At 43.8% G+C, this 18645-nt stretch overlaps 1 long non-coding RNA gene across 17 annotated transcripts in view; it reads right to left on the reverse strand.

Annotated features, from left to right (window-relative positions):
- Positions 1-9898, reverse strand: part of LOC146705011 (uncharacterized) — a 58058-nt gene extending 48160 nt beyond the window's left edge. Inside the window, exons 1-3 of one of the 17 annotated variants that reach the window (XR_014921258.1) lie at positions 9386-9898; positions 5384-5411; positions 4796-4921 (exon numbers count right to left, since the gene is read on the reverse strand). This is a non-coding gene — a long non-coding RNA (uncharacterized LOC146705011). Of the gene's footprint in view, positions 1-3209; positions 3288-4123; positions 4523-4738; positions 4922-5383; positions 5412-5536; positions 5669-5922; positions 6228-8230; positions 8818-9385 lie in introns of those variants that run through there. The other 16 variants (XR_014921261.1, XR_014921260.1, XR_014921262.1 and 13 more) reach the window with 16 other exon arrangements.
- Positions 9899-18645: the final 8747 nt, after the last annotated feature.

Below are 18645 nucleotides of genomic sequence, written 5' to 3' on the forward strand. Positions count from 1 at the left end.
AACTACACTTTTTTCCTCGTTTTTTGAAACTATATTTTCCTGTCAGCGTGAGTGGGACTCAGCACATTTAGCCAACCGTTTTTTCCATCCTAGGGTTACACTTGCTGCTCTGTGGATCTGTACTGCAAATACGCGGAAATGTTTATTTATTAGGATCATTAGTACACTTGATTTTGATCATTCACACTTTTCATTCCCTTTACCTGTGATGGGACAGCAGAGAGGAAACAGGGCACAAAGTCGCGTGTGTTTTTTCTTCTCCGCCCTAAAATGAATTGAATCTCCTTTCGTTCTTTTTACTGTGTCTTCTGAAAGAGCTGGTGCTCATGTCTTGCTTTTATTTTCATCGGCATGACTACTTTTGCTGCAGAAACCACTTACTGCATTCACACGAAGCTTCATGAGCCATAGTTTCGTGCTACTGAAGTTGGTAGTATAATGACCCAATCGCTAAGCTGACGAGACTAAAGTTGATCTTTTTCATCTTTTTTATTTTTTATTTTGTAATCTGTTGGTTCGTACTGGAAGGACGTGTTCGTGGCCGGCTCTCTGTGTGCTCTTTGTGGGGAACGTTGACAGGGGAACAGTGGTGGGCGATGCTTGAGGTGGATTAACTACTATTCACAAAACTGTGAGGGAGACACGTGCACTTTCAGTGTGTGTGTGTGTGTGTGTGTGTGTGTGTGTGTGTGTGTGTGTGTTAAAGAGGAGGCTGTTTGAATGTTCACGGACGCTACACACACAGAGTAACTACGTGTATGAGACAGGGATGCAGCTGTTCCTTATTCCTCTCCATCTGCCAGTTTGGATGGTCTTGTTGGGGAATCCCTTGCATATGCACTTTGCTTACAGGTGTGTGTGTGTGTGTGTGTGTGTGTGTGTGTGTGTGTGTGTGTGTGTGTGTGTGTGTGTGTGTGTGTGTGTTTGAATGTTTCCCACAGTTTCTTTTTTGAAGGGAGTTAGGGGTTCAGTGACGTCCAAGCACCACACCCTCCAGAACACACACACACACACACACACACACACACACACACACACACACACACACCTCCACGTGCAACTTGCAAGGGTCTCCCCATGTTTACACTCTGCACTGCTGGGCCTGCTGTCACTTGTTCAGCGTGGTCGACGGGGTTGGGTTTGGGTGTGTTTGGCTGAAATAATGACTTGATGTTACACTGCTCGAAGTTTGGGGTCCGCCGAAATGTTTGTTACCAAAACTGTATTATTTATTTTGTTTTATGAGCACAAAGGCACGCAAGAGTTTGAAGAAAACTTGGGTGCGACGTGGCTGCAGAGCTTCGACACAATTTCTAACAAAGAAGAAAACTGTTGACTACGAAAAAAGGACACACTTAGGGCTGAAAAAACAAACATAACAAAAACCCCACAGCCGTGGCAATGATAAAAACGATAAGAGTAAATAAAGACAAATATGAACCAAAAGGAAAATCTGAGTAGAAAAAATAAAAGAAGTCCCTTAAAAGGAAAGATTGTAAAATTCCAGAGTGCTGTCTTCTGATGTCGGTGTCTCGGCGCGGCGATTGCGCCCTCCGCAAATGCTTTTTGGGGTAAGGGCTTCCCAGATTAATAGTTATGAACAGCAAGCCCAGACCGCAAAAAGATTCGTGAAGGACATTATCTGCTGCTGCTACTGCTGCTGCCGTCCTACGGAGACTCCGTGACACCTCTGCTCTCTGCTTCCGTGAATTTATCTCCCATCCCGACTCGGTTGATTATATCTCCAGCCTTCGGAAACCCGAGGCGAGTGTATCCTTCCAACATGCACGCACACACACACACACACACACACACACACACACACACACACACACACACACACACACACATTAGGAAGAGAAAGGATGGAAGAAAGAAAGACAGTGGAAAGAGGGGGGTCTCCGGATGCCAAGGCGGTTGCTGCAACTGAGAGCTGTCCAAGGTCCTTTCGCTCTGATTCCCCACTCCTCCAATTTAAATCCTCCTCTATCTCCCTTCTCGTCTCTCAACCAATCCTTTCTCCTCTCCCCTTCCCCTCTTACTCTGTTTCTTTCATATTTTCTCCTATTTGCTATAATTATTTTTTATCCAAACGCTCGGATGTGCAAAGCCCGTGTGATCCACGGGAGCTGTGCATCGATGCGTTTTGTTGTCAGTGTGCTCTGTATTATATTCCCTGGTCCGTGGTGTGTCTCCCTATAGTGAAGCGCTGGCGCTCTGCAGCCGCTCCAGAGCGCTTGGTGAGGAGGGAGCAAGGCTGTAAACTGCTGGCAATAAATAGAGAGCAGGGAGGGATCTTATTGGAGCAAACTAAACCTCGTCATCAGCCAATCGGCTTCTCGCTCATATAGGGACCCCCCTTTTTGAAAAAAAAAAAAAAAAAAAAAGAAAGGAAAAAAAAAGATGGCTAACCAAATTGTGGTCTATGGCAGAGTTTATACTTTGGATATATGCATTTATATTAGGATCTACGACTCTGATGCGACTATGTCAGTGTTAGCAGTTTCTATTTTTCAGCCTTTTTGCGTTTGCAGAGCCTCTAACGAGACTGCGAAAACAACCGTCGCTCCACGCGTTTTATAGTGTGATAAATAACAAACGTATCAAACGCTGACGATAATAATAAACATGACACGTGACAACAGAAATTAGCTATTTTCACCTCATCAGAAGTAAAGGCATCCTGGACTTTCCTTACGCGCCAGCTACAAGCTGTATACAAAATAATGAGGGAATGCACACAAACGAAAATATGGTACAAAAACAAAGCTAACAATAATAGCAACCGGACTTTGGACAAGTGCGAACAAGCTTTGTACAGCCCTCTACATCGCGTCACATCTTAGCAAGTAGCATCTGAGGCGACTCATGGTCACCTACAGAGTTCACCGGAGGGTACCACTGCAAAAACCGACACGGGGGTCTCCGTGTAACAAATTCAGTCCCTACGATCCTTCAGTCATTTACAGGTGGGAAGCGAACATGACATTAACCATATGGCATGCGATTCACTGCAGTAGTTCACAGCTCACACAGCAACAAATGTTTAACTTAACAAAAACAACAACACGTTGCTGAGCATGGCGTCAGGAGTCAAAGAGTTAATCACGACCGTAAACCACTCGTCCTCACACATACAAAAAGTTGAAAGAATCTTTAATGATCTTCGTTTTAGAGGAAGGACAAATAAAATGAAAAGAACAACTTACCTCTTTTCTCTGGAAAAGTTCCATGTTTAATTTGTTTTTTCTAAGTTGCAGCTTTCAGTGCACCCCCTTCCCACCCCCCTTTCTACATAACCCCCTCAACTCCATGCACCTGGAAGTTACTGTATACCCCCCTCATATTTTCACCGCCCCACTATCACTGATGACACTGGTCTGCATTCAACTTGGCTCCCAGCATCCCAGCAAGCACACACTAATCACACGCTTATGGAGAAAGGAGGTATTTGGAATGTCGGGGGGGGCAATGGTTAGTGCAAATCCAACCCCAGACTCCTATCCTCTTCCCTCTCGCCATGCGCCCTCTACCCCACCCCTACCCCCACCCTCCCCTCCTCCCGGTGTAGATATTTTTTTATTGGGTGGTCTTTTCATTTGCAACCCAGTCAGTCACGATTCTCCCCCACCGTCTGCACTGCACAGTGACTGCCTCTCTTGACGCAGCCAACGCGCACATTACTCACTTTAGCAGTCACGACTCGGGAATCCGTGTTTTTTTCACCGAAATTACACTCTTGGCGTTGAATTATTGAGCAAAATATGGTCCCTCGAGTGCGTATTTGCGGGTTTTGCCCGAAGAAGAACGACAGAATTGATGAGAATTTCTTTTTGGGGGGTTTGGAGAGGTGGAGCAGTGTATCGCAGGTGAACGGGATTTTTGTATGACAAATACCGGTGGCTGGTTGATTTTTATCTGTTTTGTTATTTTTTTTGTTTGTTTGCTCGTTTTAATCCACTGTAGCTCTTTAGCCAGAATGCAAATGTACTGAGGAAATTGGCCAAAGTCGTGCACAGACTCGGGGTGAGCGCGCTCGTCGAGTCCCCAGTCGGGCTGCAGAGCTGTGCAGACGCCTGTAGCCTTGTTGTGATCTTTCCGTTCGCTAATTTAACACAGCTACCTTAAACAAAACGGGCTGATTCCTTCACAATTTGTCGTGGAGTAGATGGCTCTGATAGAAGCCCTCGCCGGGATGAAAAGTTATCGTGGGAAGAGCTCTCAAAAAGAAAGAAAGAAAAAAAAACCCACAGAAAACCCTCAGCTATTTCGCAACTGCTCTTAAGAGCACTGCAAACTCTTTCAGTTCAAACCGCTGGATTGGTAGGGATGCGAGATGCGAGAATATATCCTTTATGATTTTGACTGGCACGCCAGGAAATCACGAGGCTGACGCCAGCAGGAGAAGAGCTGATCCAAGTCAGTCCGGCTGTACCTCTTTCTCTCCTTCTCTCTGCCCATGGCATCCGTCGAGCCAGTTCAAACTATACAGGCGGGAGGAACTGTATTAGAAACATCTTTCTTTTGGGGGGGGGGGGGGGGGGTGGCGGCGAGTGTCCCTCATTAGTAGATTTGGGCAACTTAGATAAGGTGGGGTGCTTCAATACTCTTTCCAGGACAGATGATTCGCTCAGTATACGAGCTCCTGGTTTCCAAACAGGAGTAAACAAAGCTTCTGGCTGCCGGGATCAACACCAACAAGCCCCCTTAACACACACACGCATCCATACAAACGCACATACAGTGAAGCACACCAGCAACAGCCCACTACTGCCACTTGGTGTGGTTTCAGCACCATTGCTGCTGGACAGCTCCCGGGTTTCCCCATGCGGTGTGCCTGGTCTCTGCTGCAGCAACAGCTCCTTCACATCACTCCCTCCTCTTCCTCTTCCAGCGTCGCTTTTCTGTCAGTAAGATTCCTCTTTTAAAAAAAAAAAAAGGGGGGGGGGGGAGAAGACGGGGGGAAAGGCGTCCTTAAGCGCTCATCAGAGAAGGGTTCCCCTCGCTTTCGCGGTTAAGCATAGAGATGGGAGGGAATAAAATAAATATGTGATAGAGACTCAACAGCGCCAATAGACAAAGGGAGTTTTTGCACTAGCTTATTTACTAAAAGGGGTGATTCCTACTCTGCAGGAAGGGTTGCTTCGGCTCTACAATCAAACATGGCTAGTAAAGCATGCCAGCAAAATCCATGCGTAGGACCGTAAGTTAAGGGGTTGTTTTTTTGTAAGTTTTATTTTTTATTTTTTGTGCATGAGCCAAAGTGTAAGGCAAAATTGGAGGAATAGAAACCGCACAGACACTCGGCAGCATGCACAAGCAATTACCACACAACAAAAAGTACACGGAATTAAATAAGTGTGTGTGCAAACGTCTCACTCACCAGTTTGCAGTCACGTCCTTGTTCGACACTGCAGAAAGAGAAAGACAAGAATTGAGATTTTAGTAAAGGGAGGGGAAAAAAGAAGAAGCCGCAACAAGAGTCTGGTAGAAATGCAACAGATTAAGTCCTCCATTTGTTGTTATGTAGGCTTACAGTGGCACGTCCAAGTTTGCTCAGGATCGCCTCCTTTTTATACAAGTGATACCCGTCTGTCTATTTCTGGCGCACGATCAAAACTATGATGCTATTTTTAGGTCACAGTACAAGGAAGGAGAAGAAAAAAAAAACACCCACAAAAAAGGCACTGCTTGGGATCTTTACGTGAAGAGCATGTAATGGAAATTAATTTTGCTTCTCCAACTCTGCAAAGATCCCCGAGTCCCCTCCGTTGCATCATTGCAGTGATTTTTTTTTCCTTCCCCCCCCCCCTCTCAACCCAGCGTGCCTTCAACAGCACCACCACGTCCGTCTCTTCCTTAAAACACGCCACTTTCAGCACCTAACAACTGAAATCTGGAACTCGTCGACGCTGCCATTACCATCGACAATATTTGATGTCTTGTCGCCCTCTTCAGAATCTTCTCGTCCCAGTGTCACTTCAGCAGCTGAAACTCATGAACGCTAAATAGGTCCAAATGCTGATCAGCACGGACTGCCCGGCGGTCCCTGAAGGATTTTATTTTTTCTTTTAGTCGACATACGACATAGCACTCTTATATTTAATAATTAAGCTTTGCTGACGAGAAGACGAAAAATAATAAATAAAAAGCCTTTTTTTTCTTTTCTTTTTTCTAAGGGCTGCGTCAGTTACTAGGCATTGACGTCACGTTCAGATTCTCTCACTTTACAGCCCGGAGAGTCTGATTAAAGGCTGCCTTTCTGTCATCAGCTCTCTTCGAAAATTTGCCATGTGGAAGGAAAAAATATGAGTGATAAAACACGAGGATATACTGGTGGGTAATATGGTATGGACTCGTGGAAACTGCAGCTTTAGAGTAGGTTATCTCTTGGTGAATACCCTCCTCTAAGCATCTGGCTTTCCAGCCACCCTCCTCCCACCCATGTCTCCCCCCCCCCCCTCCCCACACACCAAGTGTCGGTGCTGTTTTGGTCTTGGAGAATTTATATCCCAGCATCCAGTGCATTTGGCGGGCAAAACACCCGTATCTCTACAGCAAAGGAGAGGAAAACACAACCTTAATCTCCTGTTTTCCACCGGTCGTGCCCACGCACCAGACCCCGCTCGCCCACGGAACAAACCCCCGGGAGCGCACACTTGTCGGTGCAAAGGTGTACAAACAAACCTCCCTCCACAGTATGCTCAATCTCTCTCCCAGCCCTCTTCTGTATCTATAACATCTTTACTGTAAGACCCTCTTTACGCGCACCAGGCCGTCCATCTGCACTCATGCCGCGTGGACATTCACGAGACTTTATCCGATGGGGCGGGCTGGCCTATGGTGGATGGTGCTAGGGTTTTAGAAATGAAGGCAGTGAGTACCAACTGAGTGGCAGCTACCTAGAAAAGTCGGCTCTGAAAGAGAAAAGGGCTGCGCCCGTCGCATCGGTTTGTGCTATTTTTATCCCTGCCTGTAGGCCAACTGTATGTCCGTGACTGCTGGCGAATGCATGTATAGGGACACGCTCAGAGAAGGGATTTAGGATATCCTGAATACCGAGATGACAAAAATGCACCCCGAGTAATCAAAAAATGAAAAAAGGAGTTTTATTCTTTGCGTATTTTGTAGTCTCTTTGGCTCTTATCACAAATGTATGAGTATAAAACATGACACAGCAAGTAAATATCTGATTTAGCTCACACAAAACAAACATTGGCTACACTACATGCAAGCACGTATGAGCACATACAGTGGTCTACAATCATTCAATCAAGGAATAAGCAGTGTCAGTGGGAGATGAAGCCAAGGTTTGCCAGCGCAGTGCACGGTGATCACCGCGTGGTGTCGACAAACCCAACCAGAGAACCTCCTTTAATTTTAACCCAAACTTTGTCTACCCCCACCACCTCCACCCTTCCAAAAAAAAAAAAAAAAAAAAACATTAAAAAAAAAACCCGGCACTCCTGACTCCAGCGAAAACCAAGACACAACACACTTTTTGTCCGAGTTCACATCACAACGAGAAGGTACTGCTCATCCTTCTGTTCCTTTCACTATCACAACTACTCCGACACAGGCAGGAGGCGTGCCTTCTGCAAAAACCACACAAAGATCTTTGTACACCAAGTCTGTCAAATGGATTTCTCAATTTTACCGGCCACACCTGCACAAAGTACAAAAGATTCACTTTTAAACGACCTTTAAGGCAAAAGAACAGTACTGTGCAGCGGCTTTAGCCACTCGAGGCGATTAGCTGCTTCTAAGCAGTTTTCGTTGAGTCATTTCCTCCCCCCCCGCATGCCAACGAGTTCAACCATAAAGTCAAGGATATAAAGAACTATCTACGGCAACCAGAAGAAATAAAAGTCCTGGCACCGATGGTGTGGCATCCAGAGAACTGTGATCTATGACAGTCTGAAACCACAGAGTAACTGTGGCAAGTTTTTGTCAAGGATATTCAAAATGTGTACACAAATGAACGTAGGTGAAGTGGTGCTGACTTGAAGCCAAATGTTACACAAAATACTTACTGATTCAGTTTCCGATTACCGCTTTTTGTACGAGGTAAACTTATCATCAACCTGTAACAACCTCTCCGCATTGGCACAACTTTAAAATATTCGTTTTCACAGCATCAAAGAAGTAATAACAAACTATAGAAAATAAAACAGCCTTATGCGTTTATTTTCACGTCATTAAACATTTTGGACCACAGTTTCTAATTTACCTTAGGATGTGAGTGCGTAAACGAACAGGGAGCTCTCCGTGGTGCTGAACAGCTCAGTCGCTGTTTGAGCCATGTGAGGGCAGCTCAACCTGCCTGTTCTGCTGAATCTTCTAACTTCCCTCCCAGACTTGAGTTTTATAACGACGCCACCTTATGTTGCTCCGGCGAATGCAAGTAGCATTTTGAGACTCACGGGACTAACAAATGCGGTTATATCGCGGCCATGAAAGAAAACAAGACAGCATGTACCTCCGAGGCAGCTGGCGACACGTGTGGGCTGACGCAAGTCCGCTGCAGAAAGTTGTTTACAAGTGGAGGACTAAGGACGCATAACCTATAAGTTTATAACTAATACTCACGAATGAGCATCTACCATGCAGTTCTACTTCTTTGTCACGACGGGGGAGAACGCCGTTGTTGAGGCCGTAAAAGAAAAATCCATAAATATATACAGATTATGTAAACACAGCCTTGGGGGAAAAAGTGTTTTTTCCCAAAGTTTCCCTCTCTGTCTATCTCTTAGTAGTTACTAGGCATCTCAGTAGATCAGGCAGCCTGAAGCAGAGGATCCCCAACACGTGAATACTCCTACGCATTACCGCAGCCCGCTCTCTTTGAGTGTTTGCAAAATCCCATCTGCTGCCAGTATGCACACACAGACACAACCAAAAAAACAAACAAACAAAAAAAAACGTCTCACTGCTATTTTTAATACCCTATTCTGAACGTTCCCAAAGTTATCAGTGCGCAGACACCAAACGGCATCCCCTGCAATGACCATTAAAAAAAGTCGCGCTGAGTATCCCCTTTGCAGGGAATAAAGACAAGTGGTGAGGTTAAGCTTTAGCAGGCAAACATTCACGACTACAAGCAGCATGTAAACGGATAGGCAACAATGAATACGTCCTCTTAAATGATCTGCATAACATTGCGGTCTTTTTTTTTGAGTCCCAGTGAAGGCGAACCTCACTTTGGATGGCGTTCCCTGCCACTACAGAACGTCTCGTGAGAATGCTGTTACCTTTGTCTTCAGATCAACCGGTTATGATGGGGGTGACTAAGTCCCAAAATATCCAAGCACGGTCAGGCTGCAAACTTCCCTAACTAGCTGCCCACGAATTGGGTTTCGCGCAACAAATAACAGAAAAAACTTACCTGCAATATTTCTTGCTTTCTGTCTTTATAAACTCTGTTTGAATACATGATTTGAGCAGAAAGGGGGACAGGGCAGCCTACAGTCTCTCCTCCTTCGCCAGGATGGAGAAAGTCAGTCCGTTGCGCGTCCTCTCCCTGTTGTTGTCGGAGGGTAAAATATTTGGTGTTTGCATTCAAGATTCAAGGACCCTGCTCAAAAGAACGGTGGGTTTGGATGGATGGTCTCGGGGAGGGGTGAGGGGTTTGGAAATGTAAAGGTGGCGGTGGTAGCCGGACAGGAGGGGAAGAGCACAGAGTTACAAATGTGCGCCTGATTATAGAAATAGCCCGCCAAATCAGGGGGACTTCACGCATTCGGGGAGGCGCGCCACACGATTCACCTCACGCCAAATACTCTTTTTTTTTTCTTACTGTCTATGCGTAGGCGTGCGTTGGTCTGCGTGTGTGAATTACTTCCAGACAGGGACGGAAAGCATGAATGGTGCAGGGTAAGCCCGACTGAAAGCTCGTGCAGTTATTGGAATTTCAAAAAAAAATAAGTATATAAAAAATGAATAAATGATTCAGGAGGAGAAAAACAGTCAGTGTAAAAACACTGGGAACTGTCTTGGGTGTTTCGACAACGAGATCTGAAAGCACCTCTCTTCCACTCCTTTCTCTCTCCCCCTCTCCATTTCTCTGTGCCTCTCTCTCTCTCTCTCTCTCTCTCCTCCTCCCTGGTCCTCTTCTCCAGCAGTGTGCTATTGACCTGCATTGACGTCATTGCGTCATTAGGTATCCCTTAGAAACACTGTCTTTCAAAAATAGTATCAGATTAATTCAGCTGGCAAGAAGAGAGGGGTGGGGCTTATGAGTGTTTGGGGTTGGGGCGTTTGGGGTGGGGGGTTGGTGGGTAGGTGTGGATGAGATGTGCCAGCATGTTTTATTCGAAGATTTTTACCCCCATTCACCACCATGACTGGGGCTGAGCGCTAGACCCGGCACCTCATGTCTGAGTGCTAAACAGTGGGGAGGGAGAGACACAAAAAACGAACTCTAATTCAAACTGAATTTCATATACCCTTATTAGCCACTGTTGCCGCAAATACACAAATAGGCATGGATAAATTACAGCACAAATAAGCAGAACACTGATTCAAATACAAATGATTCAGAAGATATACAGGTAGTAACAGCTTCAGAAAGTGGGTCAAAAATGAATTTCTCCCTCCTTGTTGCCTGTCTGTCTCTCCCTGCCTTCCTCTGGTCTTTCCAGTCTAAATATATCCTCCAGCCTCAAGCTGACTATGTTGACAACCTTTTCCCCATTTAACCTGCAGCTCTCGAGGTCCAAGGACGGAACACCATGCAGAAAGACAGATAGAGAGAGAGAGACAAACAGGTCTCACTAACAATAATTTTACAGCCTGTTGGGACACTTAGCAATGTAATTAGGCAACTCCTTTTAAAATAGGACTGATTGTTTTCACTGTTTTAACTTTGGCTTAAATTCTTAATGTATGCCTGCAACCACAGGACAGTTGTTACTGTCAGCACTTAACAGGTCCTTTAAGATGCTGGATCTCTAAAGGGTACTGTCCTGTTTTCAGTGGGACATTTTAACCAGCACAGAGGGCAAAAACAACATTTCCATTAAGCATCAGTAGAAATTCCAGTAAGTTTTGACAACAAGCTGCTATCTTTGTTGTCATTATACAACATTAAGGATATCAAAAGTAATTGCCAACTTTTGCGTCAATGACACATGCGTGGCTATAAAGCACACAAATGCAAACAGATGATGTTTAAGAATTTTTAGACTCATGTCTCCTCTGAAAGGTTGTTCTGCCATTCACGCAGCCTTCAGTAAGTCAGCATGAAAGAGAAGGAAAAAACGAACGAGAGAGAATGTGATGACAAGAGGTAGAAAAAGAGGCAAACCAAGAGACCATGGCTAAAATACTTCACTATCACAACTGAATTAGACCTTATGATTCATCATCTTGAACTGAGAAGCACATAATTCAAACACTGTAACAATTTAACACTACAATTCTTAGGTTTATCCTGTGAGAAATCGTGTGCCAAATATTCTTAAAAAAAAAAAAAAAAAAAAGGGTGTAAGTGCTATTTGGGAGGAGGAAGGTGAGGTATGTAATCTTCAACAGGGAAGAAAGATTTTATATCTTCACCTAAATTTGTGAATGTGTCATTAAGCAGCTTAAGTTACTACCAAAAAGAAATGGCAGATTAATGGTTTATCAAGAAAACATAGGTCATCTTAAGTGTCCTTAACCTCCTAGGACCTGGCGTCCATATATGTGGACATGACATTTTGGGTTGTCTAGACCAAAATACAAGATTTTGGAAGGGCCTGATATCCACTTACGAGGACATTATACTTCCACTGTTCTATCAAAATTTTAAACGAATATCCTCATATGTGGCTCTCATTTTTCTTAAAAACAAAAATCTAGTAATTCTTTGTTTTTACATTCATTGGGTCCCAATATGCCCAAATATCAAAGATAAATTACAAATGTATGCAATGGAAGAGCTCGGGTCTTATAGGAGGTTAAGAATCTTTGCTCTGGAGGTTCTGTAGCTGCACCTAACCTTCAACCTCTGTGCGCATGAAATGTTTCCTTTCATTATCCAATAAGAAATCCAAAATGAAACAACATGGAAAGAAGTATTGTCACAGGTACAGGATGTGGGGCTCAGATATGTGTAATCACAGGACATGTTGAGGAACCCACATGGGGAGAAATGTATCACAGAAGACGTCATCAGCACCAGTGGAAGTCACGCAGCACTCAGGGGTCAGTGCCAAGGCTGACGACAGTGATAGAAAGACAGAGAGTGATCCTGGGTGTGACTAAGACACTCCAATCATGGAAAAAACGGTGTGCTGTCCTTTCCTCCTCCATAATAACATAAACACACGACTCAGGCTGTTTGAGAGGAAATGTTAGTCTTGAGCAAAATGAAAAGACCACTCTCTCACTGTAGCCTATAAAGCTTCAACCCTCCGCCTTGTCCCCTTTTAGGGCATGTCAACAATAATACCTTCCAAAAACATCAGCTTTGGGTGTGTGATGGCCCCTCATCTTTTCCACTTGGATCTTATGTGTGTATATGGCTGTGTATCCATTGTATACACACAGGTCCTTTTAATTTGTTTGATGTCTCATGGCTTTCCATTTCAACTTGGGGGCTGCAGTCTCTCTAGGAAACAGTCGGTGTTTTGATCTGATGTTTACTATTGGGCCCTGGAGATGAAAGCAAGCATGCACATGGAAAAAAAGAGGGCTGCAAAAGATTCTTAGCAAGATGGTTGCAATGCTTTAGGCACTGCAACCATCACAAATATAGAAAGACGGCTTGATATAAGTCTGTCTAAAAAAAATGCCCTAAACATAAAGAAAAAATGAAGATAATGTATAAAGGAGTATGAATTTGAAGTGAAATTAAGAGAAAAATAAGGATCTAAAAAAAAATATATATATATATATATATATATATATCGCAATTTATTTATTTATTTTGCCAGGTCCAAGCAGATGGTTGGTAGCATACAATCCATGTAACATTTGGGTGACGGCAGTTCAAGTTTCTGGTTCTAATGATTCGTTCAAAAACTTAATGAAGCCCAAAATCAAAGGAGAGTCTAGACCAGAAGATGCATTTCCATGTTTACTGTGTAGAACCATTTTTTGTTGAGAGTGTGTACACAGGGATGGCTGGCCAGGTTTTGTTTGAATTTCAAGCCCAGATTAAGCACCCTCTGCTCCCCTCCCTTCCCTGCCACCTATTTATTTTTCCATCTCTCCTGCCTAAATGATGTCAATGGAAGCAGAGTTATAGTGCTATTTATAGAACACCCCCCTCCCACACTCTCACTCTCTCTGTCACACACACACACCACCACCACAAACACACACACATAACGCTAGGCATCCTTAGCATCAGTCGTGTGTGTACTGTATGTGTTTGTTTTCCATGCTTGGTTATGGTCCGTGCAGGCGCACTTCCCTCTGCAGGAGGAAAAGGAGAGGGGGGCGAGAGAGAGAGAGAGAGAGAAGCCATTAAAAGGGACAGAAGCTAAGCGCGCCCTCTAGTTCTTATTCTTCTTCTTTGTCGCTGCTCTTCATTCACTCATTTCATTCATTCATCCCATTCCCGCTCACTCATTCACAGAATTCTTTTCTTCCCGCGGAGTCTGTGAATGGACAGACAAATGAGTTTAACGCTGAAGAAACCTGTTCAGCTGCTGTCATTTCTGGTTGGTATACTTTCCGTGCCGTTGGAATCTCCAGGTCGTGTCCATGTGCACACGCATGACCGTGCGGGTGTGAGGGGATGGGGTCAGGGGTCGAGGGGTGTCTTACATATTAAGTCTCACGGGACTACAGAGCACATAGTGTTCCCTGGGTATGGGTTGGAAGCTGTACGCATAGACCAATACTCTCTCTCTCTTCCTTTTTCTCTGTCTCTGTCTCTACTCGAGCCGCTCTGTCTCTTGACATTCACATGCTAGATTACGTAACGTAGTTGGGTGGTGGTGGGTTTGGGGGGGGGGGGGGGGGGGTTTAAATCTCCTTCCATCACAAATAAATACACGGTTTGCTGCACAAGTCTCTTCGATTGAGAAGAACTCATAAGTTTTTTTTGTTTTTGTTTTTTTTGTTTTTTTTTGGGGGGGGGGGGGGTCTTTTTTTTTTACTACCTTTTTTTTCTGAAAGGAGCTCGTGATAAACCCCTCATGCCCCCACCACCCCTACACACACAGATTCAGAAAGCATATTTTCAAACACATCTTTCATTAACAGGATAGTGTAAGCAAATTCCTACCTGCAGATGATGCACGTCATCTTGTCGCTTTACGGCCTGATATTTTTTTTCTTTTTTTTGGGGGGGGGGGGGGGGGGGGGGGGTCCAAGGGCCCAAAAGCGAGAAACATAGAAATCGATATATGCCCCTCTTTTACATCCTAAAGCACGACTTTGGCTCTGTTGTGAGGCGTATAAGCCATTCCCTTGTCTACAAATGTTTCATGCGTGCTTCTTGGTTGTAGTGCTTATAGGGTCTAAAGGTTCTCTTGATTGCCCAAAAAAGCCAAGCCATCCTTGCCTGTTTGGCCATTTGCGTTTGTCTTTTGCGACCTACTGGATTAAAGCGTGCCTTCGCGTACACACACATGTAAACCCTCCCCGGGCTTGGCGTGCGTCTAAAACACGGCAGCGGAGAGAACGGCGAGTTAGTATTTATAGCGAAACTGTGTACATCCACAGCGGTCACACGTGTAGCAGCCGCTTCTCTGCACTCCTGCTGAAGTTGACATGTTAACACTCACTGGCTGCTATATTTAGCCCAGCCTCACAGTGCTGTTACTATTCCCAGCATTGTACATGAGGGGGCGGACGGTGCGGGCTTTTTTTCTAAAGGGAAGAAAAAGTTCCCTTCTCACAAGTGATTTATTTTTGCACGCACATTCCGGCGTGCTTTCTGCCACTGACACCTTATTAATTCAGGGACGCTGCAGTTAGGGCTGTCACGATTCCAATAATAAAGGGCGATGAGATAAAAGATTTAAGATTTAAGAAGAAAAATATGTGTGATTGAAAAAAAGGCAACAGCAATGAAAGTGTAGTCTGCAGGTGACAGCTGAAAGAATCAAACTACACTTTTATTCTGGATGAGCACACTGTTGTTAAACTCACACCTTCTACACTTTGAAAAGACACATAATTTTGTCCTCTAAATTCGAGCCGTTCCACGACAATTTAGTCAAAATCTGCTGTCACAGAGCAAAAATAATTGAATAAATAAAAAAAGTTGCTGCAAGCAAAGCTTCTTTTAGGTGCAGTTTGAGGTAAATCTTACACATTGTGTTTTCAGCATCGAAGACAACTTCTTCAGGCTCCATCTACGCCCAGAGAGCTTCAGCACCTTGGACAGCTCTCGTTAGGCACACAGACATTCATGAGGGCAGGGAAGGGTGAAAATCCAGGAACGGTCATCTGTGGTGGATATTTCTTTACATTAAAGAGTTAACCTAATGATGCTTGATGCCAAAAGTGGGGAGCACTTAAGTTTATTACTTCAGGGGATTTCTCATAGATACCTTTGGTTGGTCATTCTTAATGTCTTAATGTTCTTACCCCCGCAAAAATCCCCTTCACTCTTATTCCCATTCTAACTTCTGTATTTAAACAGCACCCCTATAAATTAAATTTAGAGTTCATGTGAGGCTTTTCATGCTGTTGGGTATAGAGAGGACACTTGAATATTAGAATAGATAGAGGAAAAAACCTGATAAACTGCTTTACTTCCAAGAAGCAGTCTTCCTGTCTACTGCTCTCCCTCATGTCTGTTCCTTAACTTCAGAGGCAGCTGCTGCAGTTTATACTCAAACTTTAAATTCTCTTTTTTCATGCATGCATTCCTGAAAAAATAATCACAAACAAAATTCCACTGCAGTCAATCACAATTCTGTATAGTGTACATGAGTGGAGCTTGGAGGACAAACAAGGAGCTTGTTAAAAGTCATGATACAAGGTGCCACGACACAACCTAGTACATTTGTCAGAACTGCAACAATTAAATGTACACAATACACAAAGTCATATATGCTCATAGCAGTAAACAATAAAATACACGGAATAAGCTTAACTGCAGTATGTTTACCAACACACACCCATTTATGACAGGTGTAGATTTGGTCTCAGCTCCGTTGAGGTATGAAGGCCTTACTTGATCACCCCACCAACAACACCCCCTCTCAAAGGTTGTTAATGAAGTGAGGAAACCCATCGAGTTCCACCGAGAGCTTCAAGACTGTTGATTTACCTTTACTTCTACTCTCACATGGGTTCGTACAGTCGCTCCTTCCCTCTCTCTTTCTCTCTGAGGGTCGTCTTCGCTTCTTCTCCCGCTGCTGCCGCCCACTCCTCCTCCACCATTTGATTATTTTCAGCTCCGTCATTGGTGTCTGTGTGCGTGCGTGTGTGTGCGTGCGTGCCACACAAAACGCATGTGCCAGGCATTTGCTGGCTGGCGGCTGGCAGGCTGGTTTGGGAAATACCTGGTCACGATCAATGAAGGGAGGGTTTTTCTTGGTCTCATAGCGCCCCCTACTGTCCCCAACCAAACTCTTCCCCAACGGCTTACCATAAACATAAACTTAGACCATAAACGCTACATAAAGACAAAAACGGTACAGTAAGAGCAAACAGAAACGATCAGACTATATTTAGTGTAAATATATTTTTTCAAGAAATGAAAAATAATGAAATAAAGAAAGGGAGAAAACGTACATTACCACGAAATTGTGCTAGCCATTATATCACAGACATTTATGTCGGTTATTCGTGGACCATTAGCAGTTTTCTAGAGTACACCAGCACTCTACATGGCAAGCAGTGACCGACACAAACAGACCGGGTGGTAAATAATTCACCTTCAGTCATGACAAAGGGGGCGAAGCTTATGGGGGTAGCAGGGTGGTGGTGAGTGATTTAGGAATATTATTACTTTCTTTGCCCGGATCTCAGTGTTCCTCCATGCGCCTGAACACGAGCAGCAATACAAAGAGAGACAAAAAAGACACCGTGGAAGGTTTAAGTGACTCGTTCGGTGGAATAAAAATAGATCTGGCAACGTTTGGGAGGAAAACCCTGGCCTGGGTCGCCCTCTAGGGGGGAAACTCTGCAAAGACAAGAGACAACCTGTGGACAGGTCTGGTTTGTATTTAAAATAAGATAAGATGACCTTTATTAGTCCCACAGGTGGGAAATTTGTTTCGTTACAGCAAAAGTGCAAAGTTATGTGCAAAGTTATGTAGCAGAAATTAGAAAACACTGGAATGCAATAAAATAAAATACTATATACAATAGAATAAAATAGAATAATATATACAATAGAATACAAATGCTATATACAACTCAGTAAGAAAATACAACGCTTATTTGTTCCTGCAGCAGCTGTGCTGCAGTAAAGCAACCAGAAAGAACATATTAAAAGATGCCACATTTATATAATGATCACTTTTGAATGCCGGATCATTCTTTCAGTGTAATTTAAATGTTCCTCCACCTTATACTTGGATCGCATTTCAAGCAGTGAGACAAGCTGAATGTTGTGTTGCGCTCCTCTCTTAACCTGTAGGCTTATATTTTCTTGTTTTTAACCGTTCGGACGATTTGATTTTCTCACTGTAAAAAGCTGCCACAGACGATTCAGAAAAATGGAGAGTTTGAGCGCCCCCACTGCTTCAAAACATCCACCTACACACACAGCACACGTGTTTTCACATGAGGACCTGTAGCGCCCACTGAGAGCTTACTCCGTGTGCATGTGTTTGTGTCTTGAATCTTTATTAGAACAAGTTTTGAACGGTTTTTTTCCCGAACACATTTTAGGACTTGCTTTAAAGTTACTATTCAACTTCAAGAAGCAAGATTAAACACATAAATACATGGTAAAATCTATTTAAGATTAGAAATCACGACAGCCATGCACCAAGTTAGGTTTGCTTTAGAGATGGACTGAGGTAATCCAGTACAGCTTGCCTCGTGTGTTGCTTCAATTACAAGTAAAACAACGTACAAAACCCTTTATCCTCAAAAATTCAGTCACTAAACTGTGAATCCAAACAACTGACTAGAGGGAGACGGTTAAATGTGTGTTAAAAAATAACATGTACTAAAACACCAGTTTCAATTATATTCAAGGAATAATATTCCTTAATCTTATCACAAGCACGGGTTGTGCAGGAAAGGCAGTCATATCAATGGTGACCACAGTTCCACATTATAAGGTGAAGTATTTAGGCAAAAGCCAAATCACAACTCTGGGCTTCAAGGACAAACACGCAGATGAACTGGGGCTATATCAAGCACCAGTAAAGGCTTATAAGTTATTATGTTGAACTGTAAACCAAAGTTTGTAGTTGATCCTGAGACTAAAAATATAAAGCTAAAAATACACAAGTTGCCCCTTCTTATTACGATGCCTGTATGCATGTCTCAATGTGCCTAAAAGAAGCACATCCTCCACCACCTGGGTGTTTAAATAAAGTCTGTATTTAAACAAGGCAGCAACTATTTATATTCCTTTCTATTACTGAGAGCCAAATTCTACCCTTTTCTTCTTCAAAGCTCTGAGACACACACACACACACACACTTACCCGATTGGGGAGGGGAAGACTGATGCAGTCATATAGACAGGGGAGAAGGCACTCATGTGTATTCTATTTGTAGATGCCAGAAATCGTGG

The sequence above is a fragment of the Copadichromis virginalis genome, linkage group LG7 (genome assembly GCF_057382275.1).
Source record: "Copadichromis virginalis isolate Kocher_CV1m ecotype Utaka linkage group LG7, C_Virginalis_male_GT1.1, whole genome shotgun sequence".
In the NCBI taxonomy this organism is placed as follows: Eukaryota; Metazoa; Chordata; class Actinopteri; order Cichliformes; family Cichlidae; genus Copadichromis; species Copadichromis virginalis.